The 27647-nt window shown below is 43.2% G+C and overlaps 1 protein-coding gene across 1 annotated transcript in view; it reads left to right on the top strand.

Annotated features, from left to right (window-relative positions):
• Positions 1 to 536: 536 nt before the first annotated feature.
• Positions 537 to 27647, top strand: part of Tprg1 (tumor protein p63 regulated 1) — a 130568-nt gene continuing 103457 nt past the window's right edge. Inside the window, exon 1 of the mRNA XM_051150788.1 lies at positions 537 to 969. The gene's annotated coding sequence lies outside the window, so the exon portion shown is untranslated. The remainder of the gene's footprint in view (positions 970 to 27647) is intronic.

Consider the following 27647-nt stretch of genomic DNA (forward strand, 5'->3'; position numbering starts at 1 on the left):
TCAAAATATGTTTAAGAAATTTCCACCTTGGTTTTTTTCTGTTGGTTGGTTGTTTTTGTTTTTAGCATTTCTGCTGTGTGGAGGGTTGCCCTACCTTCACACTAGGATGTCTTTCAAATTCTATCAGCATCTCTAAAGGAAGAATGATACTCACAACTGATTGATTTCAAAAGCCAGAAAACAAGCAATAACAACAAAAATTCTAAAAGGCAAAAATGTAGCTGAGAATGCACTAAATGAGAAACCAAGATTCGTTAAATAGATATCAGTTGGTCGCGATTCATTCAACGTGTAGTGATTTCTTGCTACCCGCTGAGCATTGTGGGAAGGGCATAGGAGAATAGAATGTGGCCATTGCTGTCACTATCTATATACATCTCTCTTGTGATAAGTCCGTGGGAAGACAGATTAGAGATTCTGAGTGTACGTTTTCAGAGGCGGACTGCCCCATGTGTCCTCTCCACTTACGACACACAAGTCTCGGAGCTCTCATACATAGCCAGTGGATTATTTGCTAACTAACATTAATCATGGTCTTCAGAGTCAAGTTTGGTTTTAGCTATTCAGAGCTGCATGGACCAGCGAAGCTCCTCCCTCTCACCTCGGGTCGGATTTCAATCAAAGAGGAAGTTGGCAGAAAATGACAAGAGTTTCTTCAGAGAGAGGAGCTAGGTGTGTTATTGCAGAACCTGAAAGGCTCCACCCACAAACCTAGTTCCTTGCCTCTGACACCCGAGTTCCACCCTGCAAACATTCTGGCTCCAATTTTGCCCCTTTGAGAAGGAGTGTTTAGCTCTCAGCTGAGCTACAGAGGTGTGGCTCTGTGGCAGCGGGGTGACAGCTCTAGAGCACTCTCCTGCAGAGCTTCCTCTGAGACAGCTACCCCTGTACTGGCCACTGTTTGTGCTCTACCGCCCCTTGTCTGAGAAGAAAAGGAAGAGCCCTGGGGACCTATTTCTGTCTACCCAGGTAAGACCAAAAAGCACGTTTCTGGTTCCGCAAAGAAGCCGTGTCTTTCTATACGTTCTCTGATCCTGTTTCTAAGCTGGGTTCCCTGCCTCATTACACGCTCATTCAGGCTCATGGCTTTGCATGTGAAATTCCTTCATTGGTGCTGTGCAAGGCTGGTGTTTACAGACAAGAAAATTAATATCTGTATGTATAAATATAAAATCAATTGAGATACCTATACACTGATTTAAAAAAAAAATCCTAACTGCCCTGTGAACTTCGTAGGACTGGCGTGGCTTTCTCCATTCTGTGCCTCAGTAAACTGAGGCTTGGTCAGTTGAGGTGATGTGTTCATGTATAATCCATTGGCTAAGAAGAAGGTGAACTCTGCTTTTCCCTTCTCACTTCTTTGCTCTACCCTCTAAGGCCATGCTTTTGTCTAAAAAAACCAAGAGAATTAAATGATCTTTCTGAACTTTTAATGATAAACAAAGGCTGATTGTTTCTTATCATTATGAAGACATTTTCTATGTTTTCCAAGAGAGGCTTTCTCTGTGTAGGCCTGCTCATCCGGGAACTCACTCTGTAGACCAGGCCGGCCTTGAACTCAGAGATCCACCGGCCACTGCCTCCTTAATGCTGAGATTAAAGGCATGTACCACGATGTCTAGCTCTGGTTTTAAAAGCTGAAGTGAGAGAGATTTTTATAATAACAGATAGACTGCATCACACACAGCTGCTTTTAGACAGTAAGTAAAAGAATGTGTGTCAAAGGAAGAACTTGTAAGTTAAAAAGTCATATCCAAGCATGAAATGACTGAGTGGAGAGTGTTGTATGCGCTGGGTCTCTGTGGAAGAAGATTGGACTCTGAGGCTGATTGGCCCGCTATGGATGTCAATAGCAACATTTGCCAGGCATGAATCATGAAGTCCAAAGGTAGCCATGGCTTCCACTGTGATACGTGGGAAGCACATCTCAGTGATGATGAGGCACCCCTAATCTTCTCCCAGCGACTCCTACAATCCCTCACCTTGAACAAGCTATCACTGTATCCCTGAGAGGCAGCTTTAAGGAAAGCCATCTTCAGTGAGTGATCGTGATGCTTATTGCTTAAGATGCTTGATTTAGTTATCATTTTCCCCATTAGTCTCAAAGGTGTATGTAAGTCCTAGTTATAGAAGCGTATGCTACCACCCCCTGTATGTGTGCATTTATTATGAAAATGCTGCTATTGATCCCCGCAGGATGACCACAAGGCTTGCATCCTGGAAGAGTGCGGAAGAAAATAATCAATTGCCTGATACAAAACGGAGAGACTTTATCCCCAGAAAGATGACATGGTGTTCGGAGCATTATGACAACAGTCATCCCAAGGACCATTAAGTCAAATGCGAGTGCCTTATGCCTTTGCCGGCTTAGCATGTAGTGAATGACACTGGGTATCTCAAAGCAGCAGCCTGCTGGCTCACTATGGAGACTGGGTCATCCTATAAGGTGCCTCCAATTATAGATTTCAGATACTTTGTATTCTGCTCAGTGTCTAGTAGAAACGCCATTGTGCTATGTCACATAAGGGCGTTTACAAGAGAAGCAACGTTTGGCTCTTGTGCATGTTTCAAGTCAGATTTTGGGCTTATTCTTTAGCTATAGGTAGGGAGGCAGACGTGAGGTAATGCTGCCCCTGTTTTCTTCAGCCAGCATGGACTTTTCTGAGATCCTTTAAGAGAGGTGCCACCCAGGTAATAGCCTTAAAACTTACAGACTAGTTGGACTGTACTCAAAAGAACTTGATGGCAGGTCAGGTCCAAGAATTTGATTAATCTAGGGGCTTTAGTCCAGCAGACACAGGTGAATCCAGTGTGCAGATGTGTTTTGATTTCACTTCAGTATTAAACAAAAATCAAACTAGTTGCAAGTATTTAATGAAACACAAGGCAAATCTTTCATTATTCAGAACAGTTGGGAGGTTTGACGGTACTGGACCCACATTCTTACACGCAGAGCATATCAGTGGGATCTGTGAGGTCACCGTCCCCTGTAGGAAGAACATGTATTGATCAGAGCTGCACGGGCCCCCATCCTTCCTTGCCGAGGCTTCCAAGTGTTTTTGTCCGAAGTCCTTCAACCTCTTAAGTATCAGAGTCCCATAATGCACCTCTTTCAAAAGGAACACTGGCTGTATAAGATAGGCTGGCCAACCTGTGGATCAGTGTCAAGTGAAGTTAAATCCTTGGCCGCGCCTTCTTTCCGTTTATATGGGTGGCAGAAGTAGAGATGGTGACCTAGTGGTACAAACCATTGCTCAGGGCACCTAAGCAGGCTCTTTTCTAAGCTAGATACAAGACTCAACTGTATGGAAGCTGAGGTAGTACTCAGGGGGACAGAGCTCTGGCACAGTCTTTAGGCAACCACAAATGGACAGAAATGAGAGCTGACAACTGCAGACCAATGCTCTTTCTTCAAAAGATCAATTTCATAGAAATAAGGAGAGGGACTCTGATGTGTTATAGAGCAGAGGAAGCAACAAATAACTGCTAAGAATGTGAAAAGTAAGCCAATAATATGCCTTTTATGGTATAGTTATTAATGCAATAATTACCCTTTGACTGTTTCTGGTGCATGTAATTCTAATGACGAGTATTTAGGGTAGAAGATTGTGACCGTTCTCTAAAGAAAAATGTGTACCAAGGGGGAAAAAGTCAACCAAACAGCAAAAGCTAACAACACAGACAGAATAATAAACAGCATTTAAAAAAACACTACAAAGACAGTGGTTCCATGGGGCCAAGAGAGATTCATGGCAGGTGAGTGGCCTGCCATCAGAGATGCTTGTGAGGAAAAAAAAAACACAAACACAAACACATTTGACGTGAGCTTTAGACAGATACAGATGGGAGGGTTTCCAGTAGGAAAGGACTGTAAACAAAGGTGTGATTCGAGGCTGCCTGAAGTGGGTTGAAGGACGAACTGAGCTCACCGTGGCTGTGGACAGGGCTGGTGAGGTGAAATAGACCCTGGCTGGCAATGTGAATCTGCCCCAGGTTGCTGGCTTAGAGCACTGGATCACGTGCAGCCTAGTGGGTTTAATGAGCATTGTCACCCTCAACTGGGCACGGAGCCAGGCTCGTTGCTATTGAAACCCATAGTTTGGCTGTGACAGAACACCTGTTCAAGTGTACCTTAAATCTGCTTTAAGGTTCCAGGGAAATTAGCATGCAAAAACCATCCAGGTCTCCATATTTCTGAATATAGTAACCAAGGCTAAGTAAGGGAGACAGGGGGTAAATATATCCTTTCTAGAAATACAGATGAAAATATCTTAAAGGCATTGAGAAACTCGTATAAGTGGCTTTTAAGGTGTGATAACATTTTTCCCTGCCCCGCCAACCTTCTTTTGGATCATTTGAGACCCAGAAAAGTGATGTTTTCTGACAAGTTCCTCTGAACGTTTCATTGTGTGTGACTTGGAGAGAGACTGTTGTTAAGTTATCCTCCTGTCTGGGAGGCAGGGATGCTGTGAGAAGCAGCTTTTTGTATTCTTCCTTAATAAAAGGTTGGTGAGAAGTATGTGTGTAGGGACATAGCCCCCAGCGGTCCTAGTGGATGGAATAAGGTTGTGGAAGCTTGTCTTGCAGATGGCCGCATGGATCTCAGCAAGCTGGCAATTAGGCCAGGGCTTCCTCATTTTCCCACGCACGCTGCATGATTGTAAGTGTAGACCCTGCAAATGTCAACTTTAAAGGAGGTCAGTGTGTGCTGTGGTGTAGAACGAAAGGAGGTATTTCCATAAGACCCATTCACTCAATGCCATTTTTTGAGGATCTGCTCATTAAAAAAAAAAAAAAATGCTCACAATTCATTTGTTAAAAGTCATTTGTTGACTATTCTAAGTTTTTGGAAACCCGGTTTCATCTTTCCTCTAACCCTGTAGGTAGTTCTCTTGCTTTCAAGGAGGATGGAAAATGGTACATGGCAATAGGCAAAATGTATGTGTGATATATGAAAAGTAGGCTGGGGAGAGGCCAGGCTGAATGATGTGTGCTGATGGACAAGCACTTTAAGATGCAAGTGCCCAGAAGGTTTGGATTCTTGTTAACAGAATGGGAAATAGTAATGTGATGAAAAGTCAAGGATGGTCCAGTGACTGCCTGGGTACCTGGTAGGAAGGGATGACCTCGTCTGAAAGGGAGATGGGCACAAGAGGAGCAGGCTTCATGACAAATCTTAGGGGCTTTCTTTGGACTTGATAAAGATTGAGGTATTTTTTTTGAAACAGTTTTCTGTATAGTCCTGGCTTTCCTGGAACTCAATCTGTAGACCAGGCTGGCCTTGAACTTAAAGATCCTCCTACCTCTGCCTGTGAGTGCTGGGAGTATAAGTGTGCACCACTGCACCCAGTTTAGAATTCGAGAACAGGAGTAGTCAGTAATCTGGAATTCAATGAAGATATTTCTATCCCTACTCTATATGTATATAATTAAAGCATTACCAAATAGTTAATATAGACAGAAAACATAGAGGTTTCCAGCTGCCTTCTAGGAGTTTGATCTTGAGTTATGGAAATTGAGGAGGTCACAGCCAGTGTTGTACCAACTAGGAAGAGAGTTGGCAGGAGGGCCCCTCAGAGGATTTGATCACTGAAATCATCTATGGTCACCATCCCATTGTAGGAAAGAGATTATTTTCACTTGTGTGGATCACCTTTTCACCTGCATTCTAGTGCAGACCACACTAAGTACACCTAGTGTTCACTACTCACTGCTCAAAGCCAACAAATCAGTCTCCATGTGGGTCCCCCAGTAAGGGGAGCAGGGGCTGTCTCTGACATGGACTCTGGTACCCACTAATTGGATCACTTCTCCCTGGCAGAGTGCCCTTGCCTGGCCACAGAGGAAGAGGATGCATGGTCCTAAGGAGGAGTCAGATGGTAGTGGGGGAGGGCTCCTCCTTTTGGAGGACTAGGGGAGAGGGATGGGGGGGCGGGGAGAGGGAGGGAAAGAGGATAGAAATGGGAAGAGATGAGGGAGGGAGGTACAATCGGGATGTAATGTGACTAAATTATATAAAAATAATAATAATGAAGGAAAAACAAAAGAGGAGCTAGAGGAACAGTTCAGAGTGGTGGTACATACTATGCAAGTGTGCTAAGTCTGGACCAAGGCAGAGAAGCAGATGGAATGCTACTCAGAGGCGGTGTCAGGTGTGTGTAAGAACTGGGCAGAGCAGTGCAGTGTGGAAGTTCAAGAGGAAACAGAGAGGTTTTCAAAATGATGGGTACAGATATTCGCCAAAGGACATTATGTGAAAAAGGGAAATTGGTACTAGCTGGAAAGGAAGCTGGAGGGGAGGGCCTCCTCTTTTAAAGGTGAGAGAAAGATGCTAGAAATATACGTCTGTAGGGATTACAACGTGATCAGCCCATGTGCATAGCAGCATCTTGTTTAGTATTTTATACACCGCACAGAGCAGCTGAGATGAGATTACCATCATATAATTCTTTCAGTTACAGGAAATCAGGCTCTGAGGCTTCAAATCATCTGTTCAAAACCAGTAGCAGATGGGATTTAAGCCCTAGTCCTGAAAACTTGAATATAAGGTTCTCACAAGGAAGCATCTACCCATGCGAGTTTGGAAATTAAACTTTAGAACTCTCTAGAAATCACTGAGCTACCATTGGGGAGTCCTTTCTAACTCTCATGGGGCTCACACTTGTCATCCAGCTGTCCTGAACTGAGTGTGCTTTTGCACCAAGTGTGGAAAATTTTGAGTCCAGGAAAGAAACTCAACCATAGCATGTACAGCAGTTGAGAAGTCTTCCAAGCAGTGTCAATCAAGGCTTCAGGTTGACCATCTAATGCTGGAGTATGGGAATCGAGTTTCATATACTGAGGGTTGTGGACTAGCTGCCTCCTTTCTCTTCCTCTAGAAGAGGAACGGTCTCTGCAACCAGCATCTTGGTATGGTCATATGCTATCTACTTAAAGGCCAGACACTCACTCGCTCTTCACACCCAGCTCCAATCACATGATCCTGGGTCTTCAAGTCTACTAGATTCTCAGTTGGGATGTTACTATTGGTTTTGTTTGTTTGTTTGTCTTAAATAAGAGCTGCATTTAGGTACATGTTATTTTGACCCAGCCCTACGGCTCCAGAATAGGAAGTTTTGCATGCCACTTGCCATTCCTCCAGGGGGGGGGTGGTTTGCCTCTCCTATCACCAATGACTCCAAATAGCAACTTCCCCAGAACAAGCCCTCACCCTTGTCTTTGGCCTTATGTACCTTCCTACCAGTGTGTCTTGTAGCACAGGTCAGTGTGACGCTCTGTGGGACATCTAGAATGTTCTTGATACACGTTTTCCAGATGTCTACTACTGCCTTAACCAAGCCATCATGTTGTCCTCCATCTTCAGACCCAGTTCATTGGCAGTATGCTTCTTGGTGGCAGACACTGCGTGCGTGTTCCTAATTGCCACTTCTCTCCCTAGCACAGTGCTTAGCCCAGAGAACTGTCCCCCTGCCCCGCCTCCAAATGTGTTTTAATTAATTAAATACATGAGGTGTTCTTTTACACCCTGTAGAGTAGCAGTAGGCTATTTAATTTATGTCAGACAGGGAGAAAAAAGTAAAGTACCTACATTCAAGATAGTCTTATATGCAGAATTAATTAATTAGGCAAATCAAGTTTGAGGCTTCAGAAACCGACTAGTGCAATTCATTTTCCCCTTGAGTTAGGGAAGCATAAATTTGAATAATTTATGTGTATACTTTGAAAATCTGACATCATTATTACACATGCTTTTAACTCAGAATTGTATTGTTGCAATTATTAAAATTAGCTGGTATCATAGACATTTATTTGTGAGTACACTTAACAGAAGACTTTTCCTGGTCAGTGAGACAAGATGAGACTTTTAATGACAAAAAAAAAAAAAAAAAGAAAAATGTCTATACAACCTCAGCCTTTCAATCTCACAAGATCAAAAAGGAAGTTATTATTGTTCATTAGTTGTGTTCTGTTTTGAGACAGGCTATCACAACATAGCCCTGGCTAGCCTGAGATCTATGTAGACCAAGCTGACCGTGGACTCCCAGAGATCTGCCTGCCTCTGCCTCTGAAGTGGTAGGGTTACAGGTGCAGCATCAGACACGGCCAAGTACTGAATATTAAAACAAATGGTGGGCAAACATTTTTAAATGACTAAGTAAAAATGTGAAAGCTGAAAACCCCTCTGCAGATCTTCATAAAGCAGTCCTTTGTGTATTCTATTAAAGTTCAAATTATATCTGCTTGATATGCCTGGGGGGCCTGCTTTTTTTCAAGGGTAATGAAAGAAAAGTGGATCTAAGGGAAAGTGGAGATGGGGCCAGAACTGGGAGGAATGGAGGGAGGGGAAACTACGGTTGCGATGCAATGTAGGCAAAGAATAACATTTTTTAAAATTAATGATGGAGATAAGGCTTAGCAGTTAAGAGTGAACACTGCTCTTACAGAGGACTCAGATTTGGTTCCCAACACATTTGTTGGGCAGCACACAACCGCTTGTAACTCCAGGGTGTCCAATGCTTCAGTCGGTACCCAGCCCCACACACACACACACACACACACACACACACACACACACGTAACTAAAATTAAATATTTAAAAAAATAAACTGTAGGGTTTGGAAGGAGGAAAGGGAAGGGTAAAATATAATTATATTATAATCTCAAAACATTAAAAAAATATAAAACAAATACTTTTAAATTATTTAATTGGTAAAGCACTTCAAGGAATGCAATTTGGTCACCAATAACCAAACCCTAAGATTGATGTATCTTGACCCGTAATTTCCATGTCTAGGAATTAATATTGGATAATAAATTAAGATGCATGAGAAGTTTTATCTGCAAGGATATTCAGCACATTATCATATAATTAAACAACAGAGGAATGGTGTTAATTAATAATATAGGATAAGTTACATAACAATCTATGCCTGGTACAACGGGATCGTATATAGACACTAGCACATTATCAGGAGAATTGATCTGTTTGCTTCCATCTTTGTTGGAATATAACTGACAATGAAAACAGCATATATTAATGGTCCCGAAGTACAATTGGTGTTTTGACATATGTATATACATTATGATATAATTAAAACTAAGTTAAAAGTCTAATAGCACATCGATGACATCATTTAGAGTGGTGTGTGTGTGTGTGTGTGTGTGTGTGTGTGTGTATGTTGAGAAGCTGTAAAAAAATGTACCCTTTTACCAATTTTCAGGCATAAAAAACTTACTGTTAATCCATTAAGTGATGTTGGAACTTGTAGTGCTGTGGAAATATAAAAGAATGGGGCAGAGAGATCTTTGGTGAGCTTTAAGCTCTTCCACTTACTCTCCGAGTGACCCCGGAACACCGCTTAATCTCTTCAGATTTTGCTCTCTAATCTGTAAGTGCAGATAATTATAGGGCCTGAGCCACAGGGCTTTGATGGGCTGAGTCATAGTGCTGCCACGGTCAGTATTGATTTCCTCCTACGAGTGGAAAGAGTGGTATGGGAATTATAGCAGGTCTCTCCTTTTGAAGTAGGAAAAAAAATATATAACATTGTGAAAAGGTAACTGTAGAAAAATTTAAGATGTATATCAAAGTCATTTACTTCTGTGTTTCTGCATGGTGAGTTCAAGGACAGGTTTCTTCTGCGTCATCTTGAGGCGTCCACAGCACAGTCAGAAATATGAGTCAGTGTGGTTGTTAAGCTCAGTCTCTGTGCACGGTGGCTCGCCGACTGTTCTCGTTGCTAAATGTTAGTATCTTCTCCATTTTGTTACCGCCCACAGTGGCTCTCAGTGCAAGGGGCTCAATTCTGAGGCCTTAGCCTTTGCTTCGTCTTCTGCTCTCCCATCAATGGGATCCGCCATGAGCACACCGACAGCGGCTGTTCCTTTTACGGCCCTTGGTGTTGGCTGTGAAAGACAAGGCAGCCCAGAGGATGCTCTCTGAACCAGAGGAGCTTTTTTTACTCCCAGAGAGAAGTATCTTAGAGCCCAGCTGGTGGGGGGAGAACGCTTTCCTGTGAGGAGTGGTGGTGCTTGTCTGAGGATCCTGTTTCTGAGCCTTTTTTTTTTTTTTTTATTACTTTATTACATTCGGACCAGAGACAAAGTCCCCATCCCCACCCTGACAATTTAATATATTAATCTCTAACATTTCTTCTTTGGTCATTTTATTTACACTTAAGAGTTTTAAAAATAAAACCACAGGGTATAAGTAGCCTTGGACCATGGTTTTTCATGCAATATTATTCTGTCTCTTTTGTTCTAACATCTTCAGAGATATGTTTTCTACTATGGCTGTATATACACAGTATTATATGATATATAATATATGTGTGTGCTTTTATTTTATTTTATTGGGGTTTTGGAGACAGAGTTTCTCTGGGTACCTTGGCTCCGAGTTCTAGGACCCTGGCTGTTTTGGATCGCATTCTGTAGACCAGGCCGGCATCGTACTTGCGGAGATCTGCCTGCCTCTGCTTCCTGAGTGCTGGGCTTTCTAAAACCACTCCAATTTAGGATTGAGTCTTACCTCCTTCTCCTACTAGGTTCTGTACTGTATGCAATGAAGTATAGTTTTGATTCATTATTCAACTTGGTCGCTTAAGCAAGGAACAATGACTCCGTTCTTGCGCTATGGGATATAAACCTTAAACGGAAGCTTTCTCTGTGTGAAGGAATCCTAGAGACCATGGCCGGGCTGTTACAGAGACTGCAGATCAGGGGTGACCCACCATGTTGGGGCTGGTGGAACAGAAAGGGAATTTTATCTGGAAAAGAACCCAGTTTAGCAGACTGTCGCTGAAGTGCTGTTTTCATTGGTTTCATAATGAAGGAGACAGAAAGTTCCCATCATGCAGTGCTCCTGCTTGCTGAGCGAAAGAACACAACACAGGTAACTACTGTCTTGCTATATTTTCTATTCCTGCTACACGTACATATAAGTTTATCTCAACAACAACAACAACAACAACAACAACAACAACAACAACAACAGAAGTCCACGAAGTTTTAATTTGTAGTGGGATGAAGGTGATAAAAAAAATAAGTATATTACTTTTGCTTGTTTACTTTGTTTTTTGAGACAGGGTTTCTCTGTGTAATAGCCCTGGCTGACCTGGAACTCATTTTGTAGATCAGGCTGGCCTGGAACTCACAGAGATCCACCTGCCTCTGCCTCCTGAGTGCTGGGATTAAAGGCGTGCGCCACCGCGCCAGGCATAAAAAAGATATATTGCAACACCTTTACTCTTGTTCTTTTTATGTCGTCTACTCTGTAAATGACCTTAAGCTTTCTCCCTCTTCAATTTGGGAATTTCACCCTGGCCTAAGAAGAGCCCTAGCCTGACTGTTGGAGAGCCATCTTGAGAGCAAGTAGCTGATGAGTAACCTCCTTATGAAAACAAACAAACAAACAAACAAACAAGCAGAAGATGCTTAGAGGAGACAAACAGCTTCCGTCTGAACTCAGAGTACCAGGCTGGTGCTAACGCAGAGTCTTCTCCACTATCACTAAACTATATGTCTTGGCCCCCGACAGTTGATGTGCTTCTCAGATTCAATCGACTATCATACCCCTTCCAGCCCCTCCGTGTACAAGCTATGCTCTGAATTTCACCTTTATTTTAATATTCTGCTAGATTCCTGTAGATCCATTAGTGCCCACGACCATTAAACTGCTCCCAAAGGCATACTTTGGATCCACTTCACACTTGAGAAAACTGAAGTTGAGGGGCTTTAATTGTTGGACGACCTCACGCAGCTGGTAAGTCATGGCGCCTGGACTCAAGCCCAGGTATGCCTAACTCTGTAGCTCTCTATACCCTGCCATGCCTGAAAAAAAATTATTGATTGCCCCAAATGAATCAATCGGTGTCTTCACTGCTCCTGGTCCATTATCTTGAGAAAGGATTGGCTTGATTAATTCTAACATCTGCGTCTTTAAATCATAGGTGAGGGATCTGGACGCATAACTGAAATCAAATGTACAGGCATCTTTCAGGCTTCAGTGGAGAAAGCTCAGCTCTCTGGCTTTGCCACTCCACCTGGCAGCTGCTGGAAGGACAGCAATGGGAAAACGTTACAAAAACCAAAAACTACCGATGATGGAAACTCGACTCATTACAAATGGCAAACGATGCCAGCAAACCATAGTGACCATGTGTTTTAGGAGAGAGACAACTTGATCTTTTTTGTTTGTTGTTTTTTTTTCTGGGAATTTCGCATATGTGTGCTATATTTGCATCATTTCCTTTTAAAACTTTCCTATCTCTAACTCCTCTCATGTATCTCTCATTCTCTATCAAGTTCATATACTTTTATTCTTTAATGATTATTGCTTTATACACACACACACGCACATATGTGTGTATGTGCATGTGTGTAGTGCGTGTGCGTGTGTGTGTGTGTGTGTGTGTGTGTGTATGTATAATTTATAAATTTAGCCTGCAGAGTCCCTTTGCTTAAATGTGTTTGTGTTTGTGGCTGGCCTCTGGGATTGGACGACCTATCTTGGGGCTTATTTCTGTAGAAGACTTACTCTCTCCCTCTCTGCAGGCTTTGATTGCCCATAGCTTTTCATCTGGGGTGGAGGTTTGTGAAATCTGCCCCATCCACACGAGTGTGTCAAGTGTTGTTGCTGTTGCTTAGATCTCATTTATGGAGGCATATTACTGAGATTTCCTGAATGCAGATCCCCTGTCATAGATAGAAGATGCCATGTAGAAGGAAATATTCTGGTCCTCTGGCTCTTACAATCTTGCTGCCCCCTGTTCCCTGAGCCTTAGAGGTTGTGTTGTAGGCGTTTGACACAACAGGGAAGAGAAGCATGAGCAGGTTTGAGCCTGACTGTGTTTAAGCCCAAAGTCTAGGTCAGATCAGGGTGAATACTGCCTCGGCCAGCACTCTTGAACTATTCTGTCTCCAAAACCTAAAACACTGTCACTCTCACCTCTTCTGTCTCTTCCGTATCCTTCATTTGGAGAGACTTTTGCTTGAACACTTAAATTCTGCCAAGCCAAGATGTCCGGCCTAACTGTAGCCAAAGTTTTTGTCCTCAGCGGCTTGATTGGTTTCTTGGAAGTAGTAAAGCCTATTCGAGACATATCATTTCAAAATATGCTTGTGTCATTTGCATAACAGGTTTGTAGCTTCTTGGCCTGCAAACACATTACATAACGCCTTGTGCAAAAAGCCTTTCCCAGCATACATTGTCTTTCCACATCTTGCCAAAGGTCCTTTGATTTTTATTTTCTGAAGGAAGAGTTTATATATTAAAGGGCAGCAAAATAAGTTACCAACCCAGTTTTCTAAGTACCACGTATAATCTCTCCCTGGTACTCATCTTGGTCTTTTTCTGACTTTTGATGCTTTTGAGATTTTTTTCTGAAGATCGGATTTTGATACATTGTCTGTGTGAAACAGATTTTTCCATAATGGAATGTTCTGAGGGAAGGAGAGTCTGTGATGAGAATGTGGGTGCTCAAAGAACAGCACTTTACATCCTCAATAGCTTACTTTTTCTCACTAGATATTCCTCATTGAATTCTCTTTGTAGAAAATTAGAAAATAAAACAAAAAAAACCAAAGAGGTCTATCTTCCTACGACCCAGAGAAGGATAGTATCAACATTTTGATAAATATAACAGTAAGCTTTTTTCCCTATGTATATGTATTTTATCTTTATAAGCCCAATGCTATGCTAGTGGTGTACGCCATTTTGTTACTTGATTAAAAATAAAAGTATACTGGGATTCTGTCTACAATTTGTGCATTGTTCACTATAATGGCTATGCAATGTGCCACCTACATCATATTTAGATAGATTTAATTTTTTTTGCTAGTGTAAGTTTATTATTCATGAGACATTATTGCATATTGTACTGGGAAGTGGAATAAAGGTCAGACTTTGGCTTACCATAGGAATGTGGGAAGGTAAAAAAACACACCTGCAGATAAAATTTATTTCAGAGGACCTTTGTCTCTTTCATGTACTCAGTTATCTCCAAATAGCTTATGACGATGTGGTAACCGATTTACTCATTCAAAAATTTTATCCAGTTAGTTATTCATTGTACATCCCAATCGTAGCCCCCTTCCTCATGACCTCACAGTCCCATCCTCCCTACCCCTATTACTCCCTCCTCCCTTATCCCTCAGAAAAAGGGGAGCCCTCTCCCCACTAACTTACCCCAGAAGATCAAGTAGTGTCAGGACTGAGTTTGTCCTCTTCCTCAGTGGCCTGGCAAGACAGCTCTGCCAGCAGGGATTGATCAAAAGGCAGGCAACAGAGTTCACATCAGTAACAGTCCCTACTTCCCCTACTAGGGGACCCACATGAAGACCAAGCTGCTTATCAGGTGCATATGTGTAGAGGACCTAGGTCCAGTCCATGCATGGTCCTTTGGTTGGTGCTTCAGTCTCTGCGAGCCCCCACTGGGCCCTCATTAGTTGGCTTTGTTGGTTTTCTTGAGGAGCTCCTGTCCCCTCCTGGTCTTCTATCCTTCCTCCTAGTCTTCTATAAGGCTCCCTGCACATCTCCCTATGTTTGGCTGTGAGTCTCAGCATCTGTTTCAATCAGTTGCTAGGTGGAGCCTCTCAGAAGACAACCATGCTAGGCTTCCATTTGCAAGCATAGCAGAGTGTTCTTAATAGTGACAGGGGTTTGCTCTCTCCCATGGGGTGGCTTTCAAGTTAGGCCAGCCATTGGCTGGACACCTCCTCTATCTCTACTCTATATTCCTGCACATCTTGTAGGCAGGGAAAATTTTGGGTTGAAGTTTCTGTAGGTGGATTGGTGTCCCCCTCCCTCCACTAGGAGTCATGTTAGAGGGTGAACGCTTTAGTCTCCATGACTCCTGCTAGAGGTCTCAGCTAGAGTCACCCCCATATCCTCCCAGGAGCTTACCCCATCATAGCTCTTCAGCTTGTTTCAGAGATGCCCCCGCCCATGGTTTCTGGTGTCTCTGCAAGGCCTCTGTTCTCCTGCCCTAGCTATCCCCACATTGCTCTCCACCTTCATTTTCCTCTGCACTCACTCTCCTATCCTGTTCCCTCTCTTCAACCAATTCTGCTGTCTATTGTGTTTTCCCTTCTGAGTGAAATTTAAACATCCTCCCTTAGGCCCTACTTGTTACTGAGCTTCTTTGGGCCTGTGAATTGTAGTATGGATATCCTGTACTATATGGCTAGTATTCACTTATAAGTGAATATATACCATGTGTGTCTCTCTGGAGCTGGGTTACCTTACTCAGGATGATCTTTTCTAGTTCCCTCTATTTGTCTGCAAATGTCATGATTTCCTTGTTTTTAATAGCTGAGTAGTATTTCGTTGTGTAAATGTACCACGGTTTCTTCATCCATTCTTCAGTTGAGGGACTTCAAGTTGTTTCTAGTTTCTGGCATAGATCCAAAAGATGGAAAAAAGATAGCATCTTCAACAAATAGTGCTGGTCTAACTGGATGTCTACATGTAGGAAAATGCAAACACATCCATATTTATCTGCACAAAACTCAAGTCCAAATGGATCAAATACCAACATAAAATCAGAAACACTAAATCTCTTAGAAAAGAAAGTGGGGAATAGTTTGAATTCATTGGCACAGGAGACAATTTTTTGAACAAAACACCAAAAGCTCAGGCTCTATGATCAACAATTAATAAATGTGACTTCTTGAAACTGAAAACCTTCTGTAAGGGAAAGGACACTGTCAACAGAACAAAACAACAGCCTACAGACTAGGAAAAGACGTCCACCAACCGTACTTCTGATAAAGAGCTAATACCTAAAATATATAAATAAGTCAAGAAACTAAACACCAACAAACCAAATAACTCAATTAAAAATTGGGTACAGAGATAAACAGAGAAATCTCTAGTGGCCGAGAAGCACTTAAGGAAATGTTCAGCGAACTTAGTCATCAGGGAAATGCAAACCAAATTGACTCAGATTCCATTTTATACCTACCAGAATTGCTAAGATAAAAAACTCAAGAGACAGCACATGCTGGCGAGGGTGTGGAGAAAGGGGAACCCTCCTTCATTACTGGTAGGAGTGAAAACTGGTACAACCACTTTGGAAATCAATCTGGCATTTTCTCAGAAAATTGGGAATAGCCCTACCTCAAGACCCAGCTACACCACTCCTGGCATGTACCCATTTTTTTTCTTGTATTATGAGTCTTAAACTTATAATTAGGAAAGACTTTCTGTAAATCAAGGTGGCAATCCTGCAGGGGCTGACTGACAGGACTCTGAACTACAGTGGGCAAGGTCTTCCTGGTTTACATATTCTATACCCACAGCCCTGCTACCCAAAGAAGAGTTGGTTTAGACTATTGTCTAGCATTTTTAAATACGTCTATCTATCTACTGATGAGATTTTTTTTGGGGGGGAAACAAATCAGAGACTGACAGCTGAATGCAGGGTCATTTGGAGTCTCACGTTGCCTAGCCAGGTGGGACAGAAAGGAACATCATAAGCAGTATATGAAGCAAGAGCAGTCCTCAGTGTTAGAAGAAGGCAGACTTCCCTGCTAGCGAATACGTCTTGGAGCCATGTCTGGTTATTATTACCGCTTACATGAACTCCCTCTAAACAGAAGTGGCGTTACTGACTGCACCATGTAACGAGTGCCTTGGTTGGCCCTTCCATTCGCCTTATCTCTAGTCCCTTTTAGTCAGTGTGTGACTGACCTCGTCTCTTCCCAGTCATCCAGCCCATAATCACGAAAGCAAAGATGCGGTAATATCTTTGGCAGGTGTTTTAACTTTCTCAGCACATTTATTACATACTCTGGCTGCCGCTGCTCATTGCTTTGTGTCCACAGTTGGGTCACCCATAAAAAAATGTAACTTTCTTTATTTTATAACATTCTGGGCACTTTATGTCCACCATGTTTACATAGTAATGTTTTCTTGTGTATGCTTTTTTTTTTGGTGTTATTGAGATAAGGTCTAACCTTGAACTTACTATGTGGTCTGGGTTTGCCTTGGACTCTTAGTCCATTGGCCTCATTTCCCTGAATCCTCTAACACACCAGGCCATAGAATTATTCTTTTTTTCTTAATGGGGGCCAATAAGAAGAGGCAGATGTGACTCTTTTTTTTTTTTTTTTGCCTGTCTACTGCTGACAATCAAACATAAAACTATCTTCGGCTTTTACTCTTTGACACTCTGAACCATCTACTTTTCTTAAAGCACCCTAGAGTGAATCCTAGTGGCACTTGTAGTGCAGAGCTACTTCCGTCTCTGTACTTGTGTTCTGAGCTCCATTATTTCAGTGAGCTATCTGTGTTGCTCTAGGTCCCTTCCCTTTTCTTTCCCTGGGTGCAGCTTTCTGGACTCATTTAAATGTCCTGGCATCTTGTAGAACAGGCTGGTTTTCAGGTGTTAACTTCCTCCCACAGGTGGAGTAGAAATGGGTCAAGTGGCTTTTTAATGATACTATTCTCAGGAAAACATACAGCTCATTAGTCTGGAGTGCTGTCTCGTGTAGTTAGCATTCACTGTGTTGGAAATGTCATGTGTGTTTCATTATTTCACTGAGTCTCAGTGATGGTGCCCAACAGTGAGAAGTTAACAACATTTAATATTTTTTATTTTAATTTTAATTTTGTTAATTTATTCAGATTACAACTCAATTGTTATCCCATCGCTTGTATATTTCCATTCCTCCCTCCCTCCTGCTTTCACCCTATTCCACTCTCCTAAGGTCTATGACTGAGGGGGACCTCCTCCCCCACTATGTGGTCACAGTATTTAATCTTAAAACTCTAAAGCAGCTGTTCTCAATGTGTGAGCTGTGACCCTCTCAAGGGTCTCATATCAGATATCTCATGTATCAAATATATCATAAAAGTAGCAAAATAATAATTTTTAAGTAGCAACAAAATAATTTTATGATTTCGGGTCATCACCACATGAGGAACTGTGTTAAAGGGTCATGGAATTAGGAAGGTTGAAGACCACTTCTCTAGATTTTCTTCTTGGCATTATCCCATGCTCCTCCAGCCGCTGCTGCATTAGTGTTCTCAGGATAAGCTTCTCCTGTGTTCCTTCTGTCACTAGACTTGCTCCAAGAAAAGGCACTGAGATGGTTGTTTTGCCTCTCAAGGTGGTTTCAGGGTGAAGCAAGTGTTTTCTTGTTCTGTCTATCTCTGGTGGTGCCAGCTACCCTTGTGGCACTACCTGTGACTGACTGTACTGTGCTACACACAGGTTCTATATTTTGTAGGCATCCCTCAGGGCCAAAGCAGCCATGGATCTTTCTCTTACCAAACCGCACTATTCACAGAGCCCAGTCTTGAGCCATGACAAAGAACATGCTGATCCAATATAATGGTACCTGGACAGGCAATGGGAGTTACTCTTCTACATTGCTATTTATGGCAAGTTTCTGAAAACAGCATGCCAGACGCTGGATCTACAAGAAAAGGTCTCAAATCTCATGTTGTGTCTGAATCCCCTGAGGAGATATGCTCTCAAGTCCTCTTTGCATTTTTCTGTCTTGCTTTGCTCATTTGGTTTAGTTAGGAGGGTTTTGATCTCTTGCCAAGACTGACCAATGGACTCAAGTCATCCTACAAGCTCAGCCTCCCATGTGCTGAAAGAACATGTTCAAACTGCCAAAGGTGTGAGCACCCCTTTCCATTCTATGCCATGCATTCTCCAAGTGAAGGCATCGCTTATGTAGTCATTTGTTCAGATGATAAGTAGGGAACCCATCTGACAGGTTCTACTTGATGATAAGGATACCAGAGAACTAATAAAACCCTGTCTGTGTCATCAGGCACTCTATTGGTGGAGAGAATGAGAAAGCTACAGCAAGTGCATAGGGGCCTGCAGTGCAGGAGCTCTGGAGAGCTAAGCATTGTCTACAGGAAGATACAGTGAGAGATAACTAACCCATGAGATGAGATTAATTGAGGAAAGCATGTGTCTGCTCTCTGTGCTGAGAATAGAAAGTCAAAGGGAATCACGGGATGACGGAGACGACAAAGTTGATGAGTCAGTAGGACTCACGATGGAGTGGTATGGCTGAAACTCAGTATAAATGCTATGAAGGACAGTAGAGAAAAGCTACAGGAGATTCAGAGAGACATGAATCTCTACAGTCAGGAACTGCTCAGATTATGGGCTGACCATTCTCTGGAGGTTCGATTAGTTCCTAGTGCAGTAAGGAACACAAGAGGGATGCCACATCTGATTTGTACATCTGGATGGGTGATCTTCCTGTTATATACTATACATATTTCTTAGTTTTTTCCCCTGGCACAGTGCAGTGACAAAGTACACTGACAAAAGCAAGTTAAGGGAGAAGGGGTTTGTCCTACCTTAGAGCTCGACAGGGGTGTCATGGCAGATAGCGCTTAAAGCAGCTGGTAAAATTGCATTCACAATCAAGAAACAGATATCATGGAATGTTTGCTTGTGCTAGCTAGCTTTCTTTATTTCATATACACCAGCATCCCCTGTCAAGAGAAGAGTCCTGTCCTCAATCAAGATGCATCTTCTCATACCGACTAAGATAATGCAGACAATCCCCATAGATGTGGCCATAGGCCTAAATGCCAGGTGGTTCTGTATTCTATTAAATTGACAGTTAACACTAACCACCACAGGTTACGATTAAATAGCTAACCATGACAAGTAATGACCCCTGTGAAATGAATTAGCAGCCACAGCAATGGAAATGGGGCAAGGTAGAGAGTTTAGTAGGGATTGGAAGGTCATAGATTACAAACCTGGGACAAATGGCTGAGGTGCCTATTTAACATACCAAAAGGGACCTGGCCACCAGGGTTTTCCTGCAATCCCTAAGTCCCTCCCTCTTACAGGACCTGCCTGGCTGTCATGCCCTAAACTCTCCCACTCAGGAGGCTGGGCTGCTCTCCCCTATATAATCCAACCATTTTGGGTTGCCTGCTCTCTTTGTTCCTTTGGGCCACCTGGATGCAGCACCTGGCTCCCCTCTCCCATGCCCTTCCCCATTCGCCGCCCCCCCCCCCATGGCATAACTCAGTCTGGTCATGTCCACTCTGGACTCTCCCAGATGTCCCTGCCTCTGGCTATGCTCTCCGATGTGTCTATAATAAACTTTCTCCTCCACCATACTTAGAAATGGTCATGTTTCCATTCCCTTCCTTTTTGATTCCTTTTATTCAATCACAAGTCAGCAGGACTAAATATTTGATGGGTAAGGACCGAGGAAGAGGAGAGACTCAAGAAGATTTACAATGGGGGAACTTTACTATTGAGATATAGTAATCCCTGGATTTTTAAATAAAGACCAATACATTATGGAGGAGGCAAAATTATGTTAAGTTTCCTTTTGATATGCTGAGTTAGAAGTTCCCATGAATCAAGGTGATTGGTTAATAGTTGTATAGATGATCTACGGCCTGTGCATGCTATCTTATGGCAGCCAGAGGAGTGGGCTTCAGGTAGTTGGCAGACTGCAGTTGGAGCTGTGAGAGAGACTGAGCCTCCTTGGACACAGATTGTGGAATCCACACCCGGTCACACCAGCATAGGGCAGGTGGCCATCAATATTCCCTGCTACTTTTACCACTGTGATAAAGAACCTGTGCACAGTCCTTCTCAAGGGAGGACTGACTAATTTATGTTCATGGTTTGAGAAGACACAGTCCATAACAGTAGGGAGGGCATGGTGGAGCTCACGGCAGTTCTCAGCCATATGAGGAAGAATGTGAAGCCACTTGTTGATGCCTCAATGGATCAGGGATCAGAGAGCTTGGGCTAGAACTGTGATCTGGGCTAGGACCACCCCTCAGGAGCCCATATGCCCTACCTCCTAAGGGTAGGTATTCGAACACATAAGCCTATGTGGGGCATTTTATGCTAAACCATAGCAGTGTCTTTGAAAGAAAGTATGGCCCATGAGTAAGGAAAGAGCCAAGAATCTCAGCTATAAGGAGCAGAAAGAGATGTGAATTTCAGGAAAGACATCACAATGGGCAGAAGTGTCAAAAAAGCTCAGAGATGGCAAGGAGTGGACAGTGTCCATGTAGTCTCAGTTCCAGTAAGAACTTTGTTGAGGAAACATACAGTGACCTAGAAGCACTTTGTTGTGTGTTACAGTGTCAACAAAACAGGGCCAACTAGGCAGTATTTATTTATTTATTTATTTATTTATTTATTTATTTATTTTAGGAAGGTTGGCTTTGAGAAGCAAGAGCATCATTAACTCCTTTTATGCTTTCTAAGTGTTCAGCTTCAGAACTCGGACAAGTGGCTGAGCCTTTTGAACCAAAGTAGACCTGCCTGGCCTCCAGGTTCTCCCAGCATCCCTCAGTCCCTATGTGTTACAGGGCATGGCTGGCACACTTCCCACTCTACCCTGAACTTTCTAGTCCAGGGACTGGGCTTCCTTATAAACTCCAGACACTTAGGCTCCCTGACCCTGTCCCTGTGACTGTCTCCGTCCCTCTCCCTTTCCTTTTCCCTCTTCTTCTCCATCTCTCTGCTTTCCCTCTCTGTGCATAACCCCCCCCCCCCAATTTATAAACTCTAATCTGTCTTGAATTGGCTCATTTCATCGGGGGGAGGGGAGAATATTTATCACTAAGATCAAAGGAAATCACCACCATGCTCTTTTCTCCTGTCAAGCTGTAAGCATTAGCATCTGTATATTTTCTCTCTTCTTAAAGGAATGTCTCTGATGCCTCCCATTGTTCCTTCTGCAGCAGGGTCAGTGGTCCCTCACCATCCATGTGATAGCATCTTTATTTGTTTTGATTTGGTTTTGGTTTTGTTTGTATTTTGGTTTTGGTTTGGTTTTTTTTTTTTTTCGAGGCAGGGTTTCTCCGTGTAGCTTTGCCTGTCCTACACTCTGTAGACCAGGCTGGCCTTGAACTCACATTGAGCCACCTGTCTCTGCCTCCAGAGTACAAGGATTAAAAGCATGCGCCACCACACGCCATGATAGCATCTTTATAAAAGAGAAAGGGTACCCCACCAAGCCACGGATCAAAATGGCCAGTCTGACTATAGAAACAAAAGAGTTTGGAAAATATCTGCTGAAGAGCGTGAAGCATCTCTTTGCTAACTCACTGGAGTATCTGTCCCTGCACCTGCCATGTGTTGGGTGTGCCTGGCAGGAAGCAATGATTTAAACAGGATTTTAAGCAGTGTCTTTAAGACTGTGCTCATGGCTTTCTATGGGGAAAGAACAGAACTAAGTGCTCACTAAAGGAGAAGGAGTCACTGTGGACAACAGGTTTTTCTTGCTTCAGAGGCCAGCTAAACCTTGCTAGGAATAGGAAGCTGTGAACAGGAAACAGGGGCCTGGAGACATGCTGCAACCTCTAATTTGCTTTGGGAGCTGACTTGTGTCATTCCCCTGCCTCAGCTCAGGATCTGGCTTCTTATTTGTAAAGTGGCTGGTTGATGATACTTGTGAAAATGTCTATCAGGGGTCCTTGACGTCTCTCATGTAGTACCTATTGAATACGTGCTTTTTGAAAATGGAAATGTTGCTTTCCAGCAGGCCATTCATATGGTGTTCCATGACCTCACCGATGTGACATGGGTGGATTTAATTTTTGATGATTTGTCAGCCCACACACATTTCTCATTGAAATGCATACCATACCCTAGTGAAACATTTTTCTTTACAAAATCTTCATCAAAGTAATAAAGACTACAGTTTACTTATTTCTCAAGGTCTTATGTGCTAGCTTCTGGAGGTAATGGATAGTTGATCAAACTACCTGAAAATATCCCTCTTATCTTATTTTTAACACTTTGTTTCAGAGAAATGCTGTATCATCAACATTTGAATAAGGCTTTACCTTGACTTCCATTGGCTCTGTGTTTGAGAAGCCATCATTGGCTTAACTGGGAGGCTGGCTTCTGGGATGCATCACTTGTGCAGTGTCTGCTCCTCTTTCTACCTGGTCTGAATTAGGGCAGGGAGGTGGGAAATCTTCGATGGGCACCAATCCACACACTCCTCTGTCCTAATAATCAGGACTGAGATTTATTCTAATTTCTAACTACTGTCTTCCCCTTAATTCAAAATCAACACGTTTAAAATCAGGGCTCCTGCTGTGTTTGAGGAGAGAAGAAAAGAGCTGTCCTGGGTCTGAGTTGTTGGCCTTCCTTGCCTCTCTGGACCTCTCTTCCCCCTCTTCACTAGCATGTGAAGACTGGAGTCCTCACCACTGTCTAAAGTACCCTAGAACCAGCATCCTCTTCTTGGCTAGTTCCTTGTGTATTGCCGTTAGTTCGCATTTTCTCCTGCCTCCCTTCTGTCTGTGCAGGATGGGAAGATGTCTGCTGATTGACCTAGGATGCATTGTCGCCCTTTCCACAATGCTATTGCTTTATAAATGGTTAGGCTGCTTACAAAGTAGGACACTGCTTCTGCCTGAGTGAAGTTGCCCAGCTCTATTCCTGGGTCATTGAAGGGCTCCTTCTTACTTCGTGTTCCAAATATTTTCTGCCAAATGTCCTCTGTCTAAAAGGTGCCTGCATAGGCTTATATCAATATCTACTTCTAGAATTTATATTTATGGGGCTGCGAAGAGAAGAATTGGAGACACATCAGCATGTAAGTGAAATAGACATATTAAATAAACACAGGGTCAAGGAAGAGCTTGTTAGCTTGGAAAGCAAGAAGCAAGAAATGGATGGATGATGTCATGTTGGACTAAACACAAATGGGACTTCCTTCCTTATGACCTCTAAATCTTTAATTTAATGAAATCCTTGAGGCTAGTGGAGTCATTACAGTGCTGCCCTTGACCCTGTGTATTTCTGGCAGGATATCTACCTTGCAGAAATGGAGGGGTGATGTCACACAGAAGAGAACATGGAGGAAGTACCAAGACGTTTTCTCACTTGTGTCCCATCAGAGACATTTTCCACCAAGCTTAACCAGCTCTTCAAGGACAGTGCTCAGAGTTGGCCAGCTGACACATTGCTTACTCATGCCATATTATCTGCTAGCCTTGGCCCACACAGCACACCGCTGACTGGAACATCCTCAGCCTATCCTTTAATGTGTGGTTAGTTCCCAGGTTTCTTTCTCCACATCCCTCACTCTCTCTACACCTACCAGTGGTACTCTCTTCCTTTCCACCGCATATCACAGACAACCAGCCATGGTGTCTCAATGATCAGAGGATGCCATCATCAGCTGATTTCCCTGTACTTCCACTAGTCTGTGATCTTCTATAGGTTGGAGCCTGTGGCATGAGACTTTGTGTACGAGAGGTTTATGGGCATGACACTGCTCAGTCTACAGGTATTCCCTGAGGACTCATTACATCCTTTTGAGCTCAGACTTTGCAGAGACCTAAGCAGGCCAGCCACTCATCCATCAGCTATCTGTGCCCTGTCCATACCAACTACGGGGCCATGAAGATGAATGCAACACCTGTCCTGTTCTGGACTTGGTCATGGCTCACAAGTGAAGACAGGAAAGAGAATAGTGGTTCTAGAACACTGTGATCAACACCAAAGTGAGGTTGTAATGCAGATTACAACAGAGGGTGGAAGTGCTCTCGAAAATGTGTAATGAGATTCACTCCTAAGACCTGTATTGTTAACTCTACCAAATGTCTCTCACATCATTTTGATGACACCTCCTAGGCTTTGATGTTTTATGATATGCTCAACTGATCTTGCAATTCTTTGCTACTTTAAATGCATCAATAGATATAGAGGTGCTAGCCCTTCTCTGACTGAGGCCTAGCTAAGGTGGCCCACTTACCATTGTCGGTGTCTCTAGCAGCTCTGGTCCATGTGGGTTTCCATCCTATGCAGAGGAAAGCCAGAGGACTGTGCTCCTGATAGTCCATGACGAACATCCAAATTGATGACTGTCGCCATAGTCTTCTCTCTGCTTTTGACTTCAGGAGGATCACTTTGCTATCTCCGTGAGCTTATACCTGTAAAATTCCGGAAGATCTTGTAAAGTCATTGAGCTGGAAGGAAATTTAAATATAATTTAGTGTGTCGGCTTTCAAACTTGAGTGCCATTGTTCACCCACATGAAAGGGTGAGAAGAAAGTTCCACAAAAGATAATTGGATCTTCTTTCACTAGAACAGATTTGGAGATTCGAGGCCCCATTCATGCGCCTTGCAGACACTGTCAGTAGTTTCTAGAAGCACAATTTACATATACCACGTCTGGCTCCTTTATTATTATTTTTAATTTCATTTATTATAATTTATTCAGATTACATCCAAATTGTTATCCCCTTGCTTGTATCCTTCCTTCCCTCCACCCTCCCTCTTTCACCCTTTTCCCCACCCCTAGACCTCTGAAAGAAGGGTACCTCCTCCCCCACCATATGAGCACAGCCTATCAGATTTCATTTAAATAGCCTGCTTCCCCTTTCTCTGTGTGCCCACCTAGGGGAAGTGATCAAATCAAGGCCACAAAACTTGCCCCCCCCCTTTTTTTTTGTCCAGACAGCAGAAGTAAGGAAGTGACTTACTTGGTCACGGTCACTAGGAACACAGCCTATGTTCCTAGGTGGCTCTGTATGTGTCCCCATCCCCTCACCCTTGACAGCTGTGCAGAAATGAAGTCACAGGTGTGGTGCGGAGGCCTTCATCTGAGTCAGGAAGGGATGGGAGAAATCAGACCCTCCTTCAACTCCTCCTGCCCCAGGACATGGCATCCTTGCTGGCATCCTATCACTACTGCACAAAATGGGAAATTGTGAAGAATCATCTGCCAATAGTCTTATCTCCGCTGGCGCAGAGGCAAGCTTGCTGGAGCGCTTCGAGGTGTTGCAGTTTTGCTGCTTATCCGCCACACATCCCTCGGCTGCTCGCACCAGGACTCAGAAAGGCTGCACACATAAATTCACATAAATTACCTTCACGAAATGTCAACATTAAAAGTGGATTTTTATTTTGGGGACATGCCTGGAGAAGGTTAACCCTTTCGTGTGAGTAGCTGTACCATCCTGGGAAGCTCAGCCCACACCTTTTAGTGCAGCCCACAGCTCAGGGAACCACCATTCGTGTTCCCTCCCCTACCACAGCATTTCTCTCTTTCACCTATTGTTTGAATATTTGTATATGCTCCAGAATTCATGCTCAGAGTTAATACCATGTGTGCTTTCAGTGTGTACTGTAGTAATGTCAGTATTAAGAAGTGGAGTCTTTGGTAGGTAAATAGGCCATGGGATTTTGTCTCTTACAAAAATGCTGGAGCCACCTAACCAGGTCCTTTCCTCCTCTCTGTCCCTGGTGCCATGTTTAGGACACTGTTGGACCCCTTCTCAGCACTTCATACCCAGCTTCTTGATCTTGGACTTAACACTTAGAACTCTGGGAATGGTTTTCTGTTGTTCTTAAGTTATCCAGCCTCAGGGACTTTGTTATAGCAGATTGAATGAACTAATACCGTGGCAGGCAAAATAAATAAGAGGCTGGTGCTAATGAAGCCCATCTTCCCAAGCTTTTAGGAACTAGTGAGGAGCCTCTACTTTGTAGTATTAAATTCAAGCTTAGATATAGAAGATGCTCATGTCAGGGCTTGTTATAGAAAATTGTGTGTATCTTTAGAAGGTATTAGTAACACGAAAATACAATGAATGGGAGTATGTGTGATTGTGTAGCCTCAGCAGGAAGGCAGCCCTGAAAGCTAGGGAAGGACTTTGAAGACAGCTCTGTGCTGGCCTTAAGCAAAGGCCCATGAGGACACAGCTCTGAGCCATACCAGCCTCTTCTTAATGTCAGTCTTGTTTGCTTGATCTGAACGCATTTTTTTCTTATATACAAAGAGTTTTGTTTATTTGTTTGTTTGTTTCACCAAACTCTTGGGAGAGCAGAAGTTCCCAAGACCCCTTGATATGCTTTTGTCTCAAGTCCTGGCCAAGCAAATGTGGCCAGCCACTCCCTTTCAGCTAGTCCAGTCTCAGAAGAGGTATTCATCCATTTCTCTGAGAAACAAATGTGTTCTGGGATCGAAACACTGCCTCTGCCTTTGATTTTAGAAGAGAAAGAAATAATTACACCAGACCATGTAGTTTCCAGTCAGGTAGAGAACTTCCAGGATGCAGTGGAGAATGTTTCTAAGCCTGATGGTCAAGAATTGAGAGTCTGAAAGGAATGCCTAACAGCAATGAACAGCAGGGTGTGGATTCGAGCCAGGGAAGCATTTAATCTCAGCGAGCCCAAGACCTTCTTGCTTGTGAGAGACTTGCCATTGTAATAACATCGCTAACAAAAGTTATGAATTGAGGCTGAAGAGACGGCTCAGTGGTTAGAGGCTGAAGAGACGGATCAACGGTTAATTGCACTTAGCCAAACTGGAGGACCCTGGCTTGATTTTCAGCACCCACAACATCTGTAGCTCTAGTTTCAGGAGCCCTGATGCCCTATTTTGATTTGCTGGGATCCTACATGCATGTGGTATGTATGAACTCAGCTTTGTGGAGCTGTGTCTCCAATTCCATGGCTGGCTGAGGGTCTCTATTTTGCCAAGGATTCTGTTGAAGACTTTAACCCCCTTTGTCTTGTTCTTTGGGAAAGGAACCCAGGCCCTGCACATGACAAGTGAGCTCTGAATTTTGACTAAATGGCCCTGAATACAGGATAGGAAAAAACCAGAGAACCGGACTTGTGAGGATGAGGACTGAGGAAGAAGAAGGATATGAAAGATG

The sequence above is a fragment of the Acomys russatus genome, chromosome 8, assembly GCF_903995435.1.
Source record: "Acomys russatus chromosome 8, mAcoRus1.1, whole genome shotgun sequence".
Classification (NCBI taxonomy): Eukaryota; Metazoa; Chordata; class Mammalia; order Rodentia; family Muridae; genus Acomys; species Acomys russatus.